We start from the raw sequence: 20,845 nt of genomic DNA, 5'->3' as shown, positions 1-20,845 counted from the left end.
TGTGGCTCACGGGCCTAGTTGCTCCGCGGCATGTGGGATCTTCCCAGACCAGGGCTCGAACCCATGTCCCCTGCATTGGCAGGCAGATTCTCAACCACTGCGCCACCAGGGAAGCCCCAAAAAAGACAATATTCATGGTAGCAATTTTTGATTTTTATAAAAGTTTTATATTTCCTTAGAAATTATGGATAAGATGAAGAAAGTTAAAGAATCTTTTAAATATGTCTCATTTGTCCAAATGTACAGCTAACAACCAGTAGAGTGATAAACTTTGAAGTTAGCTTTATTAAATTAGACTGACAGTGCTTAATTGGAAGAATTAAATAATTTATTCAGCAAATAATATGAATATTTAATATATGCAAGGCATTCAGGTGCTCAAGTGAAAAGATAAAAATAATAAACAAATATAAAAATTCTGTCTTTTACTAATACTGGATATATTATTTTGCTACTCAAATATTTAGCTATTAAAATAAATTATTAGAATCTTTTGTTTCTCATGCAGACTAATAAACAGCCAAAAAGTGATACAGTTAAAGTAGAAAAACGTAGAAAAGAATTTGCATTTTATGTAGTCCAGACTCTTTAAATTGCCCCTGAGAATCCAGTGTAAGACACTAACTTGCACAATATTCAGATGTTTAATTTGTAGTTAATAGTGTTATCATAAATTTAAGCTTTTCCTGTAACTTGGGTACAATTCCTAACCAAGTTCTGTAGGAAGAAAAATTAAGAACATTTTAATCAGTTTTCCAGTATTCAGCCTCTATCATAGCATTTAATATTCATATTAAAGGAAAGATACTTGTATTATTACTAGTTGCTCTTCCACAAGTAAAAGGCAGCATAGAACAGTACCTGCCACGTTTGAAAAAGAAAATAATTCAAAAATACATCCTAAATACATTTACAGCACTGTCTTGACAACAGAATGACATATAATATTTTTGAAGCAATGGAGTTCCTCAAGTAATGTTACTCAGATGAATAAATGTGTACATTGGAAAGGCATTCGGCAAAGATGAAGGATAGAAATGTACTTCCATTTGTTTGCTCAAATTCTGAGTTAAATCTACATATATGTTTTATCACTTTGTGTGAAAAGAATGTTAACGTATACAGATATGTCTAAGCTATTTTCCCATGTATATAGTGACATGGGAATATGGAATCTACTAAATAAAAAACAAAACACTTCATTTGTACAGTCTTAGGATCTTTATACTTCTAAGAGCATCCTCAGGGCCATGAATGAACAAATGACAAAAATGCTTAGAGAGTGAAATGAACATATGGAGAGTAATTTCTGTGAAAGCTATTGATTAATTCTCAAAACACATGGTCAATATTGGATTTGGTTTGCCTTTGTGCAGCTCCTTCTGCCTGGACTCTCTTGCCAAGTCCCCCTCTCATTATCACCTTCCTTCTCAGTTAGGTAACTGTATATTCCAAGTGAACAGCTAACCAGTTGATGGTGAGGTAACATCTCTCTAGAGCTGAAGTCATAGTGTTACACTGGTTTGTTTTTCCAATGAGATTTCACATTCGTTAAAATATACCTTGAAATGCAGTTGTAAAGGAGACCCTCCCCTGCGCTCAGTTGCTCACACCTTCTAGTATCAGTTCCCCCTGGGACTTGGAGCAAAACTGAACACTTTGGCAAGTCTAAAACTAATCAGTCCATTAGTATCAGGTTGCCTTCCTGAATACAGCAAGGTGCTCTTTCTGCCTCTTCCACACCCGGCCACCGGTACTAAGATGTATTATGTTCAAGACACAATGAGAACTTCACTGACTTACTGTTTTCCCACCAAAGATTGAGGGTGTAAAACATAATTGCATATAAAATTACACAGAAAACTTTTTGCAACTTTATAATGTTATTTTCTACATTTATAGGTTGTGAATGTAGATCTTGGTGAAAACAAAACCATGATATAAAACAAACACAATAAACTGGAATACATTACTTAACATGACATTTTGTTTCTTTCCAATAACATATAATTATTATTCTATATAGTTTTTCTGAAACACCCAAAAGAGAAAATGTAAATTTTGTAGACTACAAAGGATTATGAATATGGGTGCTATTATTTCAATAAAATTCGTCATGCCTATAGACAAAAAAACCTTACAAGAACAAATCTAAAGTGTTGTGTTTAAAGAAGGAAATTCCATTTATCCTTGCCTCTGTTATTATCTGAAATTGGATAGAAAATATTTCAGGCAGTCACTATTCTTAAAGTAACTGGTTATTTTTCCATGTCTGGAATTAATATTACATAAGATTTTAGCAACAACTATAGGAAAAGTTTATTTTTCATAAATTTGTGGGGTTAATTAGAAAGTGATATGTGATACTTTTATGATTATCAACTTTATAAACTGTTCTTTTAAAAACAGCATTGTCTTTTCTTTTTCTTATCAAATATATCCTAACATACTACTCAAAATAATTTTCCAATTTTGTATCTTTCTTTGAACACCTGGAAAATTAATTAGTATCTACACAAAGAAATGGAGTCAAATGTTCTCTTTCAAAATACATTTTTATAGCCACTCACAGAACAACGAAAACATTCTACTAAGATTCTTTTTCATGCTAAAAAATACACTCAGTGGGGTCTGCTTTGGGGGATTGTAAGGGGAGAAACCTGGGGTGCTTTAAGGTTAATGGACAGTGATTAAGGTTAATGGCTGAGTGCTTAAGGTTAAGTGCTGTATTTACATAGCTGCCAATTCTCTTAAAAAAAAAATCTTCATGTCTATCAATCAGTTCCAGCTAATAGCCAATTAAACAGCAAATGAGGTATAGAGACTGAAGGTAAAGACCCTTCAATCTGCATTTACAGGGTGGAATTACCAAGTCTCGATCAAGAAGTATTTATTGAACACCTACTTTGTCATGGCTGCATTGCACACAAGGAGCTAGAAGCCATGGCCCCTGTGTCCAAGAAGCTTATCATCTACCAGGGAACGGAACTAGGTATGAAAATATCTCAGTACAGGGAGCTATCAAATAAATGACACAGGTAATTCACATTATAGAATTCAGAGCAGGGAAAGATACTACCTACCTCAAGATTTCATAGAACAGGGAAGGATGTTTATATTATGCCTTAAAATTAATGGTTTTCAAAGTACTTCATTCTTAAAAAAGTATACAACCTCAAACAGTGTGAACATATATCAATGACACCATGTACCCTGTGTATTGCCCAGCCATAGTTTAACTATTGAGTGCATCAACAATTTATCACTAATATTAATAAATAAGAAGTTCTACAGATGAAAATACTCCTTGTGAAACCGCGCAGGACTCTGTGGGGCCCTCCTGGGTACAAATGCCTTTCCTCCTCCACAGTTTATTGTTTGTAGGAAAGAGGTTTCAGCCTCCCAGACCATCCCTGAGTTTCAAAAGGTCAGATTCAAATGGTTTCTAAATAGGAAGTAAGGGAATGCAAAAACAAAAGAGGAGCAATCAACAAACAATAGTGCAAAGATTAAAGCAGCATCCTGGTTCCTCCTCAAGGAATACACAGAACAATATCTTTGAGTTCTCCTGCAGGAACTAAGGCCCCGCCCAGGTGGAGGAAGGTAACTTCAGGCTGAGCACAAGATTCCTGGAACACTGCCCTGTTACACCGACCAATCAGAAGGAAGTCACACACTGCAGCCCTCAGCCCAAATTTTGCCTATAAAAAAATGCTTCCCTGAAAACCATCAGGGAGTTCGTGTCTTTTGAGCACGAACTTGCTTGGCCCTGCAATAAACCTTTCTCTGCTCCAAACTCTGGCGTTTCAGTTTATCTGCCCCACTGTGCATCAGACACACAAACTTGGATTTGGCAGCACTTTGCAGTTCTTTTTCACATGCAAACTCTAAAGATCAATTTAAAGCAAGGACAACAATAACAACAAAAATAGCTAGAGCAAAACAACATTAGCACACTAACTTCAAATTCAATGTAAACTTCCTTATACTAGGCACATGTGAAAAGTTTAGGCTCATGTAAGGCTCTGAGGTATCCAGCAGTTATCCAAGGTAAACTGCATCACTAACGCCCCAGAAACAACATGATTAATTACATAAATGAAGTTTACTAAAACAAGGTTAATGTTCGTCTCTGCAGTAGCCACTGGGAAGGTGGAGCAGCCTCACTTTCACTCAATTAGCAACATTCGGTCAGGGTTTTTTGTATTTCATTTCCCATTTTTTCACTCCCCCTGAATTTCCGACTGATTTTGGAAGGTATGCTAGGGATGGAGGATGTGGGGGTTAGGGGCTAAGGAGGAACACCTGGAATGGTAGAAAAGGTGAAAACTAGACTCATACGCAACACATAGTCATTAAAAGTAAATTTAAAGACTTCTCTTAAAGAATATTTTCTTCATTCAGCAAGTGTCTTCCATTGGCTAATTTCAAAATGTTTAGAGCGTGAGCTTAAATCAGACAAAAGTAAAGGGGCACCAAAAATTGACATTGAATTATAATAGATCTCAATCTCCTGACCACTAGTGAGTGCGCTGGTCAGGAAGCAGCTTCCTGGGTCAGGGCTGGCCTGAGGCAGAAGGTCACAGCTCAGAGGTGGAATGGAAGGGTACTCAGCCCTTGGCCTGAAACTCAAGTCTATGAATTTTTCTGAAACTAAAAAATTGGAGACCCTTTCTGAATTAGAACAATGTTCTTACTAAAATGTAAAACCTCAAAAAAAGGTTAAAACTTTATGAATTAAAGATATCCATCAAACTGTATTTTCAACCTGCTGTGTAAATTGGCTAGCAGTCATTACTACACCGATGGAATGAGTTGTTTTGATTTAGGAGTTACCAGGAAGGAGGGGAACAATGTCAAAGAATAAAGACGGTTTTAGAGTATGGAGTCTTTGAACTGAAAACTCTGCTTTTGGCACAAGTTCAGGTTCTGGGGTAACTGGAAGTCAGTCTGAAGATTATGAATCTGAGGGTGACTCAGCTGTTGAGAGAAGAAGAGAAGAGAAACTGCCCTTGAATTGGGAAGTTGTGAACGGAATGCAAGTGTCAAAGTTAAAGTTCGTAACACTCTAAATTTGCAAAGGGTCAATCCTGTCCTTCATACTTCCTAGTTTTCCAAGCTTCTACTTAGAGAAAGGTTCATCCTAAATCTGCGGTTGACCAATGAAAAGATACTGGGGCAGATCTAAATCTGCAGTGATCTGCAGGTCTTTCAAATACTCATTACCACTATCTTCTTTTGCATGTCTCAATTATTAATGGCTTGTGATGCACAGGTTGGGATCAAATCTAATTAAAAATTAACATTATTTCAAAGATCTTTTAAGTTAACTTCAAGATGTCTTATTGAAATAAGTCCAAAATGCTTTAAATATATTATTCATCTAAATTAAGAGAGCTAATATTAAAACTTAACATCTATTAAATTAAAAAAAAATGCAGTGTATAATAGAAAAAATATCTAACAGAAACTTTGTATATATCTGACAAATTTTCTAAAGATTTATAGCTCTGATTTCAAAAAGGAATATGAAATAATGGTGATATTTTTCTATTTCTTTAAGAAATAGCATCTTTAATATGGTTTCATGTTTTTTCTCTTATACATAATTTAAGATAAATTAAGTTCACTATTTTCAGCTAATTACATTGCACCATCTCCATTTTATTATGATGTCCATAGCTGGACAGAACAAAAAATTATCTTTAACAGAAAAAAGCCAAATTATTATCTATTTAAAGTATAAGAAATGCATTTTAATTCCTTAATTCATGATAAGCAGTTAACAGAAGCTAGTAAAATTAACTGGAAGAATCAATGACCTCATTTTTCAACATTCAACTAACTTGAGGATATGTAATTACTCAAGAGTTTATTAATTCAGTCTAGTGCCTTTAAGTCATTCAAAATGTATCATAAAAATAAAATTATTTTAAAAATTGACACATATCTTTGTAAGAGTAACATATTTTTTTACCTAAAGTTTATTGTTAAATTATGTTTTATGTACTACTATTGATTAATGTTAATAGCATAAATGAAATAATATATGTACACATTTTTAAAATTAGACATAAAAAACTATATACATCATCTATTTCAAACTTCTCATTTTACAGCTGAAAATATTGAGGTAGTTTTATTAAATGACCAAACCACGGTCATACTGCTAATTTTGACCTTATGGCAAGTAAAACCTATGAAATTTTGGTAAATTCTCTATGCGTTATAAGACAACGTACATATGTAAATTCACACACATTTTACAATTTTTGTATAGCTAAATCTATTCCTAAACAGTAAACTCATGGATTCAATCTGAATTGCATATAGTCTCTTAGTGTTTATTTACTTAAATATCACTATTACAAATTCTTAGTAGTGCTTTTAAATGTCCAATAGTTAGCACTGGCAACCACAAAAATAAGTGTACTCAAAATGCTCTGAACGTAGCCCAGCCCATAGTCCTTTCTGAAAAAAATAGCTGGAGTGAATTCTTTTTTTTTTTTTTGGAGTGAATATTTAAGCAATGATGATCATGTTGTAGGACCTCAAAAGATGTCATCTGCTCATTACACTTCTTCCTTCCTGCCACAGTCACAGCCTCCCCCTAAGGCAGGCTTACCTCGTGTGTGGCCACGTACAACGTTACTGCTGTGGCCACAACGGAAGTACCACGGATGGGCCCTACTGGCCTCTTCCCACGGCAAAAGCGTTCCTCCAGAACTAGTGACCTGAGCTGTGGAAGCAATTCCATGGTTATCTTATGGGAAGCCTTATTTATATTAAGCAGCTACATAAATGACTCTGAGTTTTAGTCCTTTAAAATGCAGTCTTCACCTTTCTAATTTAGTCTGATACAAAGGACACAAACTTCCCTCAGAAGTTTTAATGAATGAATCTAGACCCTTCAAAATGTTGGTGTGTAGGTGTGTGTAGTTTTTAAAGTTTACAGAGAGGGCGGAAATGCTTAAAACGTTTTAGAAGAAAAATCAAAACAACAAATGATACAGGTCTCTGTGTAATAACTAAAACCATAAAGTGCAGTATGCTTTTGTAGACAGAATGGAAGTATGCAATACTAGTCCTTGAATTAATCTTCTCAAACCTCACGTTATCGACGCTTTCCCTTTCTTCATGACAATTTGATCTTTTACAAACCGTCTAGCTCCAATCTCCCAGAAACCTGATAAAAATTAGAATTACTAGAAAAATTTACCTGTGGTAAAAATGAGCCTTGACTGCTACACTGAATCGGGACTGGGAGTGAATACCTGATAGGAAGCCTAATGTTGGATTTCCCTGAGTATGGTGACTATTTTCACTGGGCAGGCCCCTTGTGGAAACCCTACAAGCTGTCCCTCTACAGCTCCAGTAGATATTCCTACAGGGAAGGAAGCTTTCAAGCCAGGGTGCTTCCTCCACCTGCGTCCTTTTGAGCTTCTCTGCTTGCCCCTGAGCTGTTGGCCAGCTGAAAGGACTGCCTCGGTGGAGCTCCAGAGGCTGCCCTGCTGGCAGTCTATTATTCCTCCTGGTCCTAGCTCTTTCTGAGTAAGCTGGCATCAGCAGTGGCCAATGGTGGTCTTGTGAGTCTAGTTGTTTAGGAGAGTCTAAAAAGACTCCAAGTGGGCAATACATCACCCAAGTCATACTAATGAAAAAAATTTAAAAATCTGGGTTTTGTCATAATAAAAAAGAAAAGTTTGCAATTTTCAAAATGGACGATTTTTTAAAAAATGTTAATAATAACATATAAAAACCCTTGTATTCCACCTACAAGACCTGTGTAATGCTGTTGGTAGCCATAGTCATTGTTTAAAGTTACATATTAAATAATATAAAAATACAGTGCTCATACAGCTGCAGAGAATAGCAAAGGATTAATAGAAATATTCAGAACTCTAAAACAGCCAAGGTTAGCCAGGAAACAAATATGAAATTCATAAATATTTTTCTTGTTGGTGCAACAGAAGTTTGTGATACTGGTTTTTAAATGATAGATTATAGTCTTTAAACAAAATAAAAATCCTTTTATATTTCATAAGGCAATTGCTGTGGAATATGTAATAGAAATCACGCTAATAAGAGGCTTTTATCACACATCCACACGTTCACTTTTACACACAAACTATGTACACAAAGAGCAAGTTACATATCACATTATTATAACACAAATTAATGAATGTACCTAAAAATATGATGTAGAGATGAAGTTTGATATAGAATATATATTATTTTTCACATGATAAAACCATCTGTAGCATTTCCAGTCTTATAAAAGCATTAAAGTAAAATGCCTTCCCCAAAGAAATGGTGTTATGTGACATCATACTCATTTCTTATATTTTCTTGAATCAAAATATGATGGTGATACTCATGTTTCTGTCAGGATGACTCTTACCATATATACAGTGTATATGTTCATCCTTGAGGTTCATAATATATTGAAATTGTTTGAGTCTCTAATTCCAAGGGACTGGATCCATAATAAAAAACAGTTTCTGTTCTCAACCTACACTGCCTGTGGGCATCTTGGCATGTTTGTACACATTTACTGATTCAATATTATACTAGTCACTTGAAAACATTTTGATTGGTGTAATGTTATTCATAAAATTGAGAAAATAAAACACATTGCTCATCTGTAAAATGGAAATTAGAAATCTACTTTTGCCTATCAATATGAAGATTAAATGCGATAATGTAAACCATAGGACATAATCACTGAATTAATATCTCTTCTCTATATTCACCCACATACACTTACTTTTATACCTTAAAGAAAAGGGAAATGTTTGCACACAAGCTAATCTTACTCAAATATTCGTTTTGTGCAAATTAAATACTTGGTCACAATATTTGTTGTGGTAAAATATACATCTAATATTATTTAAGTGAAAAACATGTAAGTGTTACTGCACTATCTTATGGAGTAGCTGAGAGCAAAGATGACAATATATGTCAATGTTTTATGTGAATTTTAAGACATTCTCGATAGTATTAACAATACTCCTCCTCTTCACTATGTGTCAAACCAATGTTGGCTGTGATAGGATGGATAAATTAAACTTAATTCAAGGATTCAATATTGTAGACTCACCTTCAAAAGGTAAAGATTTTTGGTTTCCATTATTAACTTTCTTTCATTTCTTAAATTATTCAAAATGGGACAAGGAAGGGACTCTTCAAGAAATGGCAATAATCAAATACAAATCCTTCATTAAGTTTACAAATTGGGAAAAGGTTTGAGAAGTGTTTGTTTGGTCCAATAAATAATTATTTATGTAAACTCATTTTTAAATGGAACTCAGGTTCAGATAAAAGTTTTCTGATTAAACATCATTGACATATATTTTAATCTAAGGGAGAAAATATGTGTTATGCTTTATGTGATATAACAAATTACATCCAACATATAGTCCTGCACTACATGCAAAACCCTTTAAAAGCCTGGCAAGAGTCCTGTGTGAAGCCTCATATATATGACTTGTGCTTTCTCCTATTTTTTTCTATCTTATACATTTTCAAAGTTCTTCCTGGTAACTTTACAAAGAGCTTTGCAAAGTTCTTTCATGCATAAATAATTACCAAAATGTCACATAATGCACATTCTCCACATTTGCAAAATGAGCTAGTAATTGTCAAAAAGAGGACCTGAACCCCAGTGTTTTTATTTCATTTTCAGTGCTTCACTTATGGGGAACTTTAGATTTGTAATTCAGTCAAATGTAATTATAAATGTTTATATATATATATATATATAATTAATAGTATAGGCTTTATCTAGGGAAAATAAATTCTAGAGTGACTGAAAATACTATTTATTGGGAAAATGATTATCTATCATATGAAATTTAAGCATATCTACATATCTGGCCAGAAACAAGGTCAAAACCTCAAACTTTTAATGGAAATACAGACAGAACACTAAACATCCCTTTCTGCTATTCATCCAAATTTGAATGTACAATATTAAGGAATAAAACAAAATGAAGCTGACTGCTAATTAGATGCCTCTGAATTCTTGAGTTAGTCACACCTGCAAGTTTTACTTTGAACATAGAGCCATGATAAAGTGTACTTCACAACAAAATTAAAAATTCATATCCTGCTCAAAATAGGTTATAGGTTTCAATGGGTCTAAAATGAAAAGAATATTTACTGCTAAGCAGGGGTAGAAACCAAGAACTCTTAGATATTGGTTACAGAAATAGACCCGAGTTGGGCAGCAGTCTGAGAGGTATAGGAAAACTGGGAACAGGAACCCTCCATACAAAGGAAGGACCATGAGTTGAGTTGTGGTTGATTGCTGGCTTGGGATTCAGGATGTACGAAGCTGTAGAAATGAGCAGAGACAGTCAACCACCAGATATGGGTGGAGCCGTCCACAGCACAACGTATAACCTAGAGTGTTCCCAATATTTCCCTGGAACATGAGCCAGTAGTACCCAGCACCAGAATTAATTGTAGACTGGGGCCCTGGTGGAAGGTTTGGAATGGGTCAAGTAAGGAGTTGGGCAAGGGGGGATGGGAAGACTCTTCCACTTAATATGAGCCTACAAACAAACAAGAAGTAGCTTCTGGTTAATTCAAAAAGGATTTATGAGGATAAGATTAACTTCAAGGAGCTAGCCTGTTGATCTCTTTGAGTAATGATAGTGATAGAGGAAGTCTTTGACCACTGTTTTTTAAGTAATCATCAATCCTCAAGGTATTTAGAACTTTCAGATCCTGTCACCATAGATTAATTATTCTAGGATCTTAAGATTAGTTTGAAAAAATTACTTGTTTTCTTCTTTGTCTTCTTTTGTATAAGGAATAGTCTATGGTTTTATACAATGCCAACCACTTTTAAATATTTTTTTCAAATATCTTTCATCGAAACCAAAAGGATATGTGAGAATTATAGTAACATATCTACCCACTTTTTCAGAAAAAAATGGGTTAAGGTTGCTAAAATTTTAAAGGAGTTTCCTCATGTTCATTTCATTTGCCTTGCATAAATCTGCTTGTGCTTATAAAAGTAACTGATGTCTTGGCTTAAAAATTTGGTAATATGGAAGTAAAAAAACCAAACTCCTTTTAAACTGAATATTCTGTCTTTATCAGGGAGCGAATACACAAGCCCATAATGATAAAAGTTATGTTATGAAATAGAAGGGGTTTTATCACAAATATTTTGGTTTTGATCTCTCTACAAAGAAATAGTCTCAATTATACTGATGAACGTCTGTCTTAGGGAGAAAGTGTTTCAGCAAATAGAGAAAACACAGATGCAGGTATTAGGAAAATCTGTATTTGAAAAGAAATTTCTCAAATAGGTGTTTTCCAAGCTATGTCTACATGACAAAAAAGAAAAAAAAAATCCACAGATAAGGTAAAGTCCAATTAGCATTCAAATTAAAAAAAAAAAAATATCCAGGTGGTCCTACTGAATAACTGAGGCCTAAAAATCTTTGAGGGTGAATAATTGACAGCTCGTTTTCTTCACTGTCTTAGAGGTGGGAATGTGTTTTGGTGACTCTCATTGGGAGGCCACTGTGATTAGAGTCACCCCTATTAAAGTCAGCAGTGGCTGGGTTGGAAATACCCTCAGGAGACAAACTCTTCTCAGAGACTCAATATTAATAGGAATGGAAATTTGGCAACTGAGTGAGGGTGGAAGGATCAGTTCTTCCCCACATGTCTGGGGTGTAACTGCAACTCCTTCTTTACCTGCAATAAAACCTCTGAAAAGTAGTAGAATCTGTAAGTGCTGAATGATGATGTAACTTGAAGTGATGTCATACTCACTGGCATTTAACTATTTATGTTTTGTTTGATTGGACGTTCTATCTATTTCCATTTATGAATCCCTTTCATTCAAGTAGTACTGATAAAGTGATCAGAGATGAAGTTAACTGTACTGATAATGAAGTCACTTGTTAGAGAAGTGAAGTCCAGTGGTTGGAGGAGATATCTGTCCTCAGGGAAAGTTAATTTGAGCCCAAGTTCCACTACCTACTAGCTGTGTGACATTGGGCAAGTCCCTCAACCACTCTGCTTTTACACTTATCAATGGGAACAGAAATAGTACTTACTTCATTGGGCTGTAAGGACTAAATAAATAATGGGTACAAAATGCTCAGTGCAGTGTCTGGTTCCTTGAGGATTCCCAACAAATATTATTCATTAGTACCCTATCTGGAAATAGGTGGCTTCCAATTCAGAGCAAAAATGGAACCCTGAATAGAAGATTACCTGGAAGATATAGCTATGGTCATTGATAAAGTGGGAGGACATCTAGGACACATTGTGTGCCCATTATAGAGTTGACTACACTGTTTCCTCCTTGAGTGGCCATTGAAATTGGACTATATTTTTTCCTATACTTTCTATATTGATATGTAATATAGTTCCTTTATTGCAAGTGAAAATGGAGTTATTATATCCTGTAATTGCTGATTTAGGGTTAAAAAAATAAAAGTTATTTAAAAGAGAATATCCCTTAGAATAAGTTTATATATTCCTGCGATTGCTAAAAATTTTCCTCCAAGTATATGGAAATTTTCAAGTATAATAAATATAGTACATATACTTACATTGTTTGTATTACTTAATTACTCATCACAATCTTATTTGGAAACACGCACAGATAAAGCCACAGGGATACAAAACACATAGATAAATGAAAAGACAAAGCAACTTATTTAAGGACCATCTAATTTGTGAATTGCATAAATTTTAACATGATATTTACTAGCAAAATATAGTTCCAGTTAAAAAATATATTTTTTTAAATTTTATGTTGGACTTAATCATAATGCTTTCAAGCACAAGTTTTTATTGGAATAGTTATAACTAAGCAACCATTACAAATTTTAGATGACTATATTACTTCTCTGAGGATGTCACTAGGTTTATAATTACTGTCTTCAACTCCATTTAGCTATATTCTTCAATGAATTTTACCACTGGTGGCACAAAATTATCTGCATAAGTTACCTATGTATATTCACTTTCGAGCATATAGGTAGCATTTACGCATAATACATCTTAGGTAAAAATATCAAACCCTTCCTCTGTCACTCCATCTTCACCCCCACAGTGCCTCTTAAAGTTTGTTAAATTAACTGAAACTTAAGCAAAGGTTATATATTCTAACTATTTAGATAAAGAGTAAAATTCTCATTTATCATCCTTATGTCCTCAATAATAGGCTTGACTGACTTTTTCACTTAATTACTATTTTTTTAATGAACCAAAGATACTAACCAATGTGTTGCTATCATATAAAATCAACCATAAGGTGTTTAAAAAGTGCAGTGTAGTGCCACTTGATTTTTATTACACTTTGAAAGGCAAATGAAGTAAATCAAGAAGAAACAAATCCAAATGTAGTGCTGAAGTGAGGTCCAGCCTTTCAAACTGGCTTCCTATTAATCACAGGGCTGACCTTTTCATTAAGGGGCAGTTGTTGGAGTCATTGACACGGTTACAGCATTCACATGTGTGAACTGTACTCTGTGGTATTCATGTTCTGGGGAAGGCACAGTGAAATTAGATTCTCTCCCTGTAGGGGGTAGACGTTGACCGCTATTCAATACCAACAATTGTCGGTTAAAGTATTTCATGAAGGATGACTTTTAAACTGCGTTTACTCCGCCATCAGTAATGTCAAATGCAATTCTTAAAGAAATATACTGAACTAATGGTAATTAATTAAACCTCTCATAGCAGCAACTTTATCCAAGCTAAATCATTTCTGAATATACACAAAGGAGTCATCAGGATTCTACCGTCATGGCTTTTAAACCATCAATTTCAATGTGTCCATCTATAATAGCTAGAAAACAAAACCAAAACATCAGCCAGTGGGGAATTATTTAAACAGTGCAACAGTATTTTATCTAATTTCACCTATGTAGCCTATATATGTGAATTGTCTTTTGGGATGACAATGCATTCCAGACTAATTTTTCAAATAAAAATTGCCTAAATTAAGGAAAAAAGATAAAACCTCAAAAGGCTACAAACAGATACGATGTGCTGACAGTTTTTATTGCATTCTCTTTTAACATGATCATCTTTGTGCAATATTTGAAGGACTGAATTTGGGAATCATAACTGGAATCTTTGTCAGGGCATATGTCCTATGTGCTTATTTCCTACGTGGAACATCATACATTCGAACAGCAAACACATTCTTTCACATTGGCTGACATTCCACCTGAAAACGTCCACCACAGTTAGCTTGTTAACAGAATTCAGGATATATGGCGTAGCAGTAAAAAGACTCCCCATAGCCAAGTAAAAATCAGAGTAGGGGGCTCAAGGAACAGGGCTGTACTTAGATCAAATATGAACTTCAAGTTCAAACATAGTTTAATGGTGAATCTAAAGTTGTAAATGCAAAGTAAGCGCAATGTGAAGGCTGCTTGAAACCAAGCATGAAAGACCAACAAGTCAAAACTGAGATTTCCTACATCTGGTTTTAATATCTTTTCTTATGCTATTAGACAAATGACCTTTTGTTTTGTTTTGTTTGTTTTAAAAATTCATTATCATTGTCATGGCTACTCCAACCTAATACTGTTTTTAGAGTTTTTAAGATCACTTCTTTGGTAAGGGACTGGGCTATAGAACGGATTTAAGCAAAAATTATAAGCACTTTTCCCCCATTAATGTATGATTAGTGATGTAACAATACAGTTACGTGTAAAAGTTGAAATCCATTTTCAGGAAGAGTATGTGCTTCCTAAAGAATTTTTTTTCTATTCTCAGAACTGTGACAAAACACTTGCCATCATCATTTTTGACAGCAATAAAGGACATTTCATCCAGAAAGAGCTGGTAATATGCTAGGCTACAGGATTGAATTAGCAATATTATTAGCACCACATTTTAGTTCCGAGACCTTCTGAGTGAGCAAGTTACTCGCGGAGTCTAAGCTTCAGTGACAGTGCCAAGGCACTGGTGAAAAACGAAACCAGAGGAAATCCACAGGGTTATCAACACAGGTTTTTTGCTAGTTCAATTTTTGCACAGGCTTTAGAGGATTCCCTGAGAGGAAACATCCTTAATTAATTCCCAAGAAAAAGAAGGAAAGATAAATTTTCCACTTACGGCATTTGCTGTCCTTTGTCCACACGTTGAAGTAAAAGGGTGGTTCTGCTGTTCTTACCTAGCTCCAGGTCGCCCTCCAGATTAGGCATAAATGTGAGCGGCAAGAAGCATGTTGACTTTGTAGCTGTACAAGGAGCAGCCCATCGCACTGCTGCTGAAGAGCCGGTCAGGACAAAGTGCTAAACTTCAGCCTGAGAGAGCACAACATCTATTACCCCTGAGGCTCTACCATTTCACCTACACCTGGGCGGATCTATCAAGCTTCATCTCTATTAGAGCTATTTGACTCTGTGGTTTAAGAGGAGGAGAAAAAAAAAAAAAAAAAAAAAGAGGCTTGCCGTTGTCACACTTGTTTCCTATTAAAGAACCTTATGGTGGATTGAGTAATTGTGTACGAAGGTAGTCTGGCTGGCAGATGTGTGCAGCCCCAGCGGAGCACTAGATTCAAGGCAGATGGGTTGTACCAGGGCGCAAACAACATTGAGAGAGAGAGAGGCGTGATTAAAACAGCAGGCCTCTATTTTATAGTGCTGGAAGTGGGGTAGCATTAAAGCTCCTGGGAATCGGAGTTCCCCAAATGGCATTGCTCCACAGCATGGTAAACAATAAATCCAATAAAAAAGAAAGATGTTCAAGCAATGAAAGTTATAGAGATATTTATAATATTCCCTTTAACTATTAATGAAGGATTAAATGAAGCACCCTTCCCCCCACACCCTAACTGAACTTAATTAAAACTACTCAATCATGGGTTGTAATGGGTTATTGATAGTGTTAAGGTAATGGATTTGAAACAGATCCCTCATTCTGCTATATAAGCCATGGTTATCTTTTTAATCTGAATTAAATTGCTTTAAGGAGATTTACACTCTCAGACAGATTGACATTCTGCAAGTGGGCATTTTTTAAAGATGTGACTGAAGCCAATTGTTAGGAAAATGTCCTCTTGCAGGTGTGATGCATACCACATATTATCTCAGGCAACTTAACCCATGGAAACTTTAGGACTTTCTTTTTTATTTAATTAATTAATTAACTTATTATTGGTTTTCTTGGCTGCACTGGGTCTTCGTTGCTGTGCGCAGGCTTTCTCTAGTTGCAGCGAGCCGGGGCTACTCTTCGTTGCGGTGTGTGGGCTTCTCCTTGCGGTGGCTTCTCTTGTTGCGGAGCATGGTCTCTAGGTGCACAGGCTTCAGTAGTTGCGGCACGTGGGCTCAGGAGTTGTGGCTTGCAGGCTCTAGAGTGCAGGCTCAGCAGTTGTGGCACACAGGCTTTGTTGCTCCATGGCATGTGGGATCTTCCTGGACCAGGGCTCGAACCCGTGTCCCCTGCATTGGCAGGTGGGTTCTTTTTTTTTTTTTTCACACACACTGTATTTTATTTTTACAAGAGATAAATAAACTGACACCAAGCATTGTAAATGGATGACCACAACAAAAGCAACAGTGATTGCAATTACCAAACACGAAACACACTCATACTATGTCATAATATTGACATTCAGTCCAGTAATCCTCCACTGTAACAGCTCCTTTACTTTGCAGTGAAAATTGATTTGTATATTTTTTGCCTCTGAGTCCTTGTGGGATTTTTTTTTTTTATTCAAACAGAAAGACACAAAAATTATAATCATCTTCATCAGTTCACTCAGTCCCATGTAGGCAGGTGGGTTCTTAACCACTGCGCCACCAGGGAAGTCCCGAAACTTTAGGGCTTTCTATGTTACCTCTCTTTGAGGATCAAAAATGTATAAGTAACTAAAATAAATATAATTAACTTTCACAGATCAGAACAGTTTGACCTATTTTCCTATACTGTTGAGAGCTACTTTCCTATATCATCTTGTGCCTAACTATTATTAATAATAAGGATGATGGTGATAATTGAACAATTGCTACAGGCCAGAAACCATGCAAAGAGCTCTCCATGCATCATCTCTTCTGTCCTACAAGGACACCTGTTTTTTAATTTTTTAACAGATGAGGAGAAGAGTTGGAGAGGTTACTCTCTCCAAGGTCACACATTTGTTATGATTTGGAAGCAGGATTCCATTGGATCGGACTCTAGAATCCTCACTTTTCACCATGTTGGACAGTCTCTATGCAGAATAATTTTTATCCTGCACAAAATAAAACGATTATTATTGATTTCTTTTACAGGAAAATTGAATATAAACTCTTATTTCTCTGGGTAGTTATAATTTAGAATTAAATACTCTAGCTTTGTGTGTCCAAACGAATAATAGAAATATCACCCAGCCCACTGATAGAAGTTCTGCTAATGGTTTTAAGGATCAATGAAGTTAAGAATTGCCTAAGAACATATAGTCTACAAATACTTTACTGGCATTTTTAAATAATTAAAATCACTTGAGCAAATGTTTCTTAGTATCTCAAATTGGTTTACAGCAAATCAGTGGAAGAAGGAAAAGGATTGAAAATTAAGAATTTCAATAAATAAATAAATTTTTAATTCTCTATCATTCCATCCAAAACAAGAGAATAAGAATAAATATGCTTCAAAATGCAAGAATAAATTTGAGGGAAGTATTAAAAGATGATGGAGAATTATAAGGTGTGGTAAAAATGGGGAGAGAGTACCAAGAAAATGATAGAAACAAAGAGTTGAGATAATAATACTGGAGAAAAAACAGGCTGTGATTTAAATGTAACCCAAGGGGCCAGTGCAACTTGAAGAGGCCTAAATGCTTCACAACTACTGTTTGTGTATTGCTGCAATATGAGGAGAGGGCCTTTTAAACAATATCTGGTTATTTTAGAGTGTGTGTTTGTGTGTGAGTATGTGTATATATGTAAGAGGGTTTGGACATCTTAAAGACATTACAAGCATACATGGATATTCAAGTAACAGAAAATACACTACTGGTAAAGTACAGAATTACCTGTAGAAATAGTGTATAGGAGAGCAATTAATCTTAATTTTCTTTAACTGGATTTCAGTAAATTAATCTGTGATGACCTGAAATCTCTTTCATGAGCTTCAGCCAAAGGTTAGGATTTTCAGATTTCAAAATTTTTCATTGGAAAAACAAACAAAACTTCTACATTTTCATGGTTTCATATAAAATGTCATGAATATTTTCACAATGATTTTTTTCTATTTGGCTAAAAATGGGACATACTGGAAATGTCCCAGGAAACAGTGTCCTGGGGAGTTTCCAGTCTAACTTATACACCAAAGTTTGAGTATGATTTGGAAAAGCATACGTACTTTACTTTGATTTATTTCTAGGTTTTTTTTTTTCCACAACCCATCACATAAGCCTATTCTCTAGACAGTCCTTTATATCAATACCAAATGTTATCTAATTTATGAACAAATGAACCAATGCTTGCTGTTTTTTGTTTCTTTTTTTTTTTCTTTTTTTCCATTGGGTTTATCACCGTCCCATCTACACACAATCTTCACTTCAGTTACCTCTCTGATAGTGACTATGGTTGTGGTATCTGTGAAGTTGCTATTAAGATTCGTTCAATAAATTCCAAATGTGATCTGCCATTTCCAATTCAATATCAAAATATTTTGTTAAAAACTAGGTATAAATTTTTCTGTTTGATATATTCAACTATTTAAAATATTTGAATTGAATTGTCGTTGAAACCAATTCACGGCATTTTTAATTATCTTGTTCAAGATTCGATTCCTTTTTTAAACATGTGTCTCACCTGGATCAAGATTTTAAAGCCCAAATGGTAAATAATTTGAGCTCCAAAATGCTTATTTCTGAGTTTAAGGTAATTTAAAAAACCCTTGTGCTGATTCCTAGCAGCTAGTAGGAATTTCTGAAAACACTGCTTCAACTCTTAAATGTAAATACACTTTATATGAATGTCTTCAAAAATATTTCATATCCTTCTACTTTTCTACCCCATGATTTCAATATTGGGCCTTGTTAACCTAAGAAGATAAAACACATGGAGCTCATTAAAGCACAGGATCCACTGTCTCTTCTACACAGAACTGTTTTTTTCCCCAGGATGGTTTAGGTGGGTGCAATTATATGTAAGGCAAAGATGGTACAGAAAGTTTTATGGTTTTGTTGATTCATCAGCTCTAGAAGATGAGAAAGGTGGGTTGTTTTTTTTTTTTTTTGGTTTTTGTTAATTCATCAATTCTAAAATATATCATGTATTAGGCAGGAAAAGAAGTATATGTCTCAAACCATTAGTATTCTATTAACTTCATACCATTATTATAATGGTATAGAATAAAATATCAGTAGGATAGGATGCATAGAGTTAGAGCAGAGGAAATATTTCTATGAGCAGATTTGAAAAAGTATATGGTCGTTTGTCAATTGGGTGTGAATAATCAAGAATTCAACAAATAATTGGGGGCAACTCTTTTTATGAGGTGAGGCGTGATTTGTAGAATTCTATGACACAAAATATTTCCAACACTAGTCATCTTCTTCCTCTTAGATCTTAAAATATCTTCCTTAAAATATGCTTCTGACCAAGGTCAAGAACAGTCCCACCAAAAATTCTACCGTAGTAAAAATGCTGGTGATCTAGGGGGAGGGTAAAAGTTACTCTCCAGAGTATTTTCTTAATTTGTTCTCTTTCTTTTGGTTTAATTGAGGACATTCGCTAGTTGTTATTGTCAGGCTGGTATAGTACCTCCTTCAAAGGACAGAAGAGTTTTCTTGGGGAATATAAATAGTCTGGGGTGTCAAAAATGGTACAGGAATCATCAGATTGGCTGAAGGTCTATACAATAAATCCCCCTAAGGAGGTGAAACCAAGGAAAGTTTTTCTGGAAAAAATATACAGCTGGGTAAGGGGAAAATTAGGTAAAGATTGGAAGTAGTGAACAGAGGGGCAGAGGGAAATTTAGATTAAAGGAAAGAGATATAAAAAAGTAGTTCTACCAACCCTATAATTTTACTTAGGCTAATACTAGAAAATATGCAAGTTAATTGGAGAATATTTGTGAATCGGTTAATCCAAATGCTAAAAAGTCTAGAATAAAAAATGATAAGTTTTACCATTCTTCAAGATTTGTCAGACAATTTTTATTTCAGCTAAACAAATAATAGATATTTCTTATAAGCTATCACTGATGTAGACTTTATAAAGAAGCAAAGCAAGACCTAGTATCTGACCCCAAGACACTTTACAAACTATTTGGGATGAAAATATACACACACAATAAATTAAATGAGATATTATGATCAGAAAGAACGATACAGACAATAAATTTAATAAAAGGTCAGAAAAATGAGAGATCAGTGTGGGTTGCGTGAATGCTGAAGTAGGCAAGGACATTGCACAGTTCAGAAATGATGACAAAAACAGTCTCTAAATAGAGGGTTTGAAGTGGGGAATCAAGGAGAATGTCCATGAGGGGCAAGACTGTGCAGAGCAAAGAAACATTGTTGGAAGTTTTCTGGTAAGCGCCTGGCATGATAAATATGTTTTGGAAAGATTAATTGGAAGGGATTAGAAAAAGGCAAGACAGCCTTTGAGTCTGCTGCAATAACTCAGGCACTGACCTACATTTCTCATTCGATCATCACTTTTCTCTCTGAGTAGGACTATCCCTGCAGACTGACATACTCTAGTCCTCCTTACATTCCATTCCCATTTCTACCCCTATGTTCATGCCATGTGCTTGTGGTTCAGTGGAAAGTGCTGAAATTTAAAAAAAAACTCTTTGACTTAAATCCCTATTCCATTATTTAATAGTAACTTAACTTCCCCAAAGCTCATCCAAAAAA

General features: G+C 35.0%; 1 protein-coding gene across 2 annotated transcripts in view; it reads right to left on the bottom strand.

The window, feature by feature from the left end:
* Positions 1–15,157, bottom strand: part of SEMA3A (semaphorin 3A) — a 495,018-nt gene extending 479,861 nt beyond the window's left edge. Inside the window, exon 1 of one of the 2 annotated variants that reach the window (XM_057550500.1) lies at positions 15,106–15,157. The gene's annotated coding sequence lies outside the window, so the exon portion shown is untranslated. The remainder of the gene's footprint in view (positions 1–15,105) is intronic. The other variant, XM_007170273.2, reaches the window with a different exon arrangement.
* Positions 15,158–20,845: the final 5,688 nt, after the last annotated feature.

The sequence above is a fragment of the Balaenoptera acutorostrata genome, chromosome 7 (genome assembly GCF_949987535.1).
Source record: "Balaenoptera acutorostrata chromosome 7, mBalAcu1.1, whole genome shotgun sequence".
In the NCBI taxonomy this organism is placed as follows: Eukaryota; Metazoa; Chordata; class Mammalia; order Artiodactyla; family Balaenopteridae; genus Balaenoptera; species Balaenoptera acutorostrata.
This window is presented reverse-complemented; position numbering and strand designations above follow the sequence as displayed.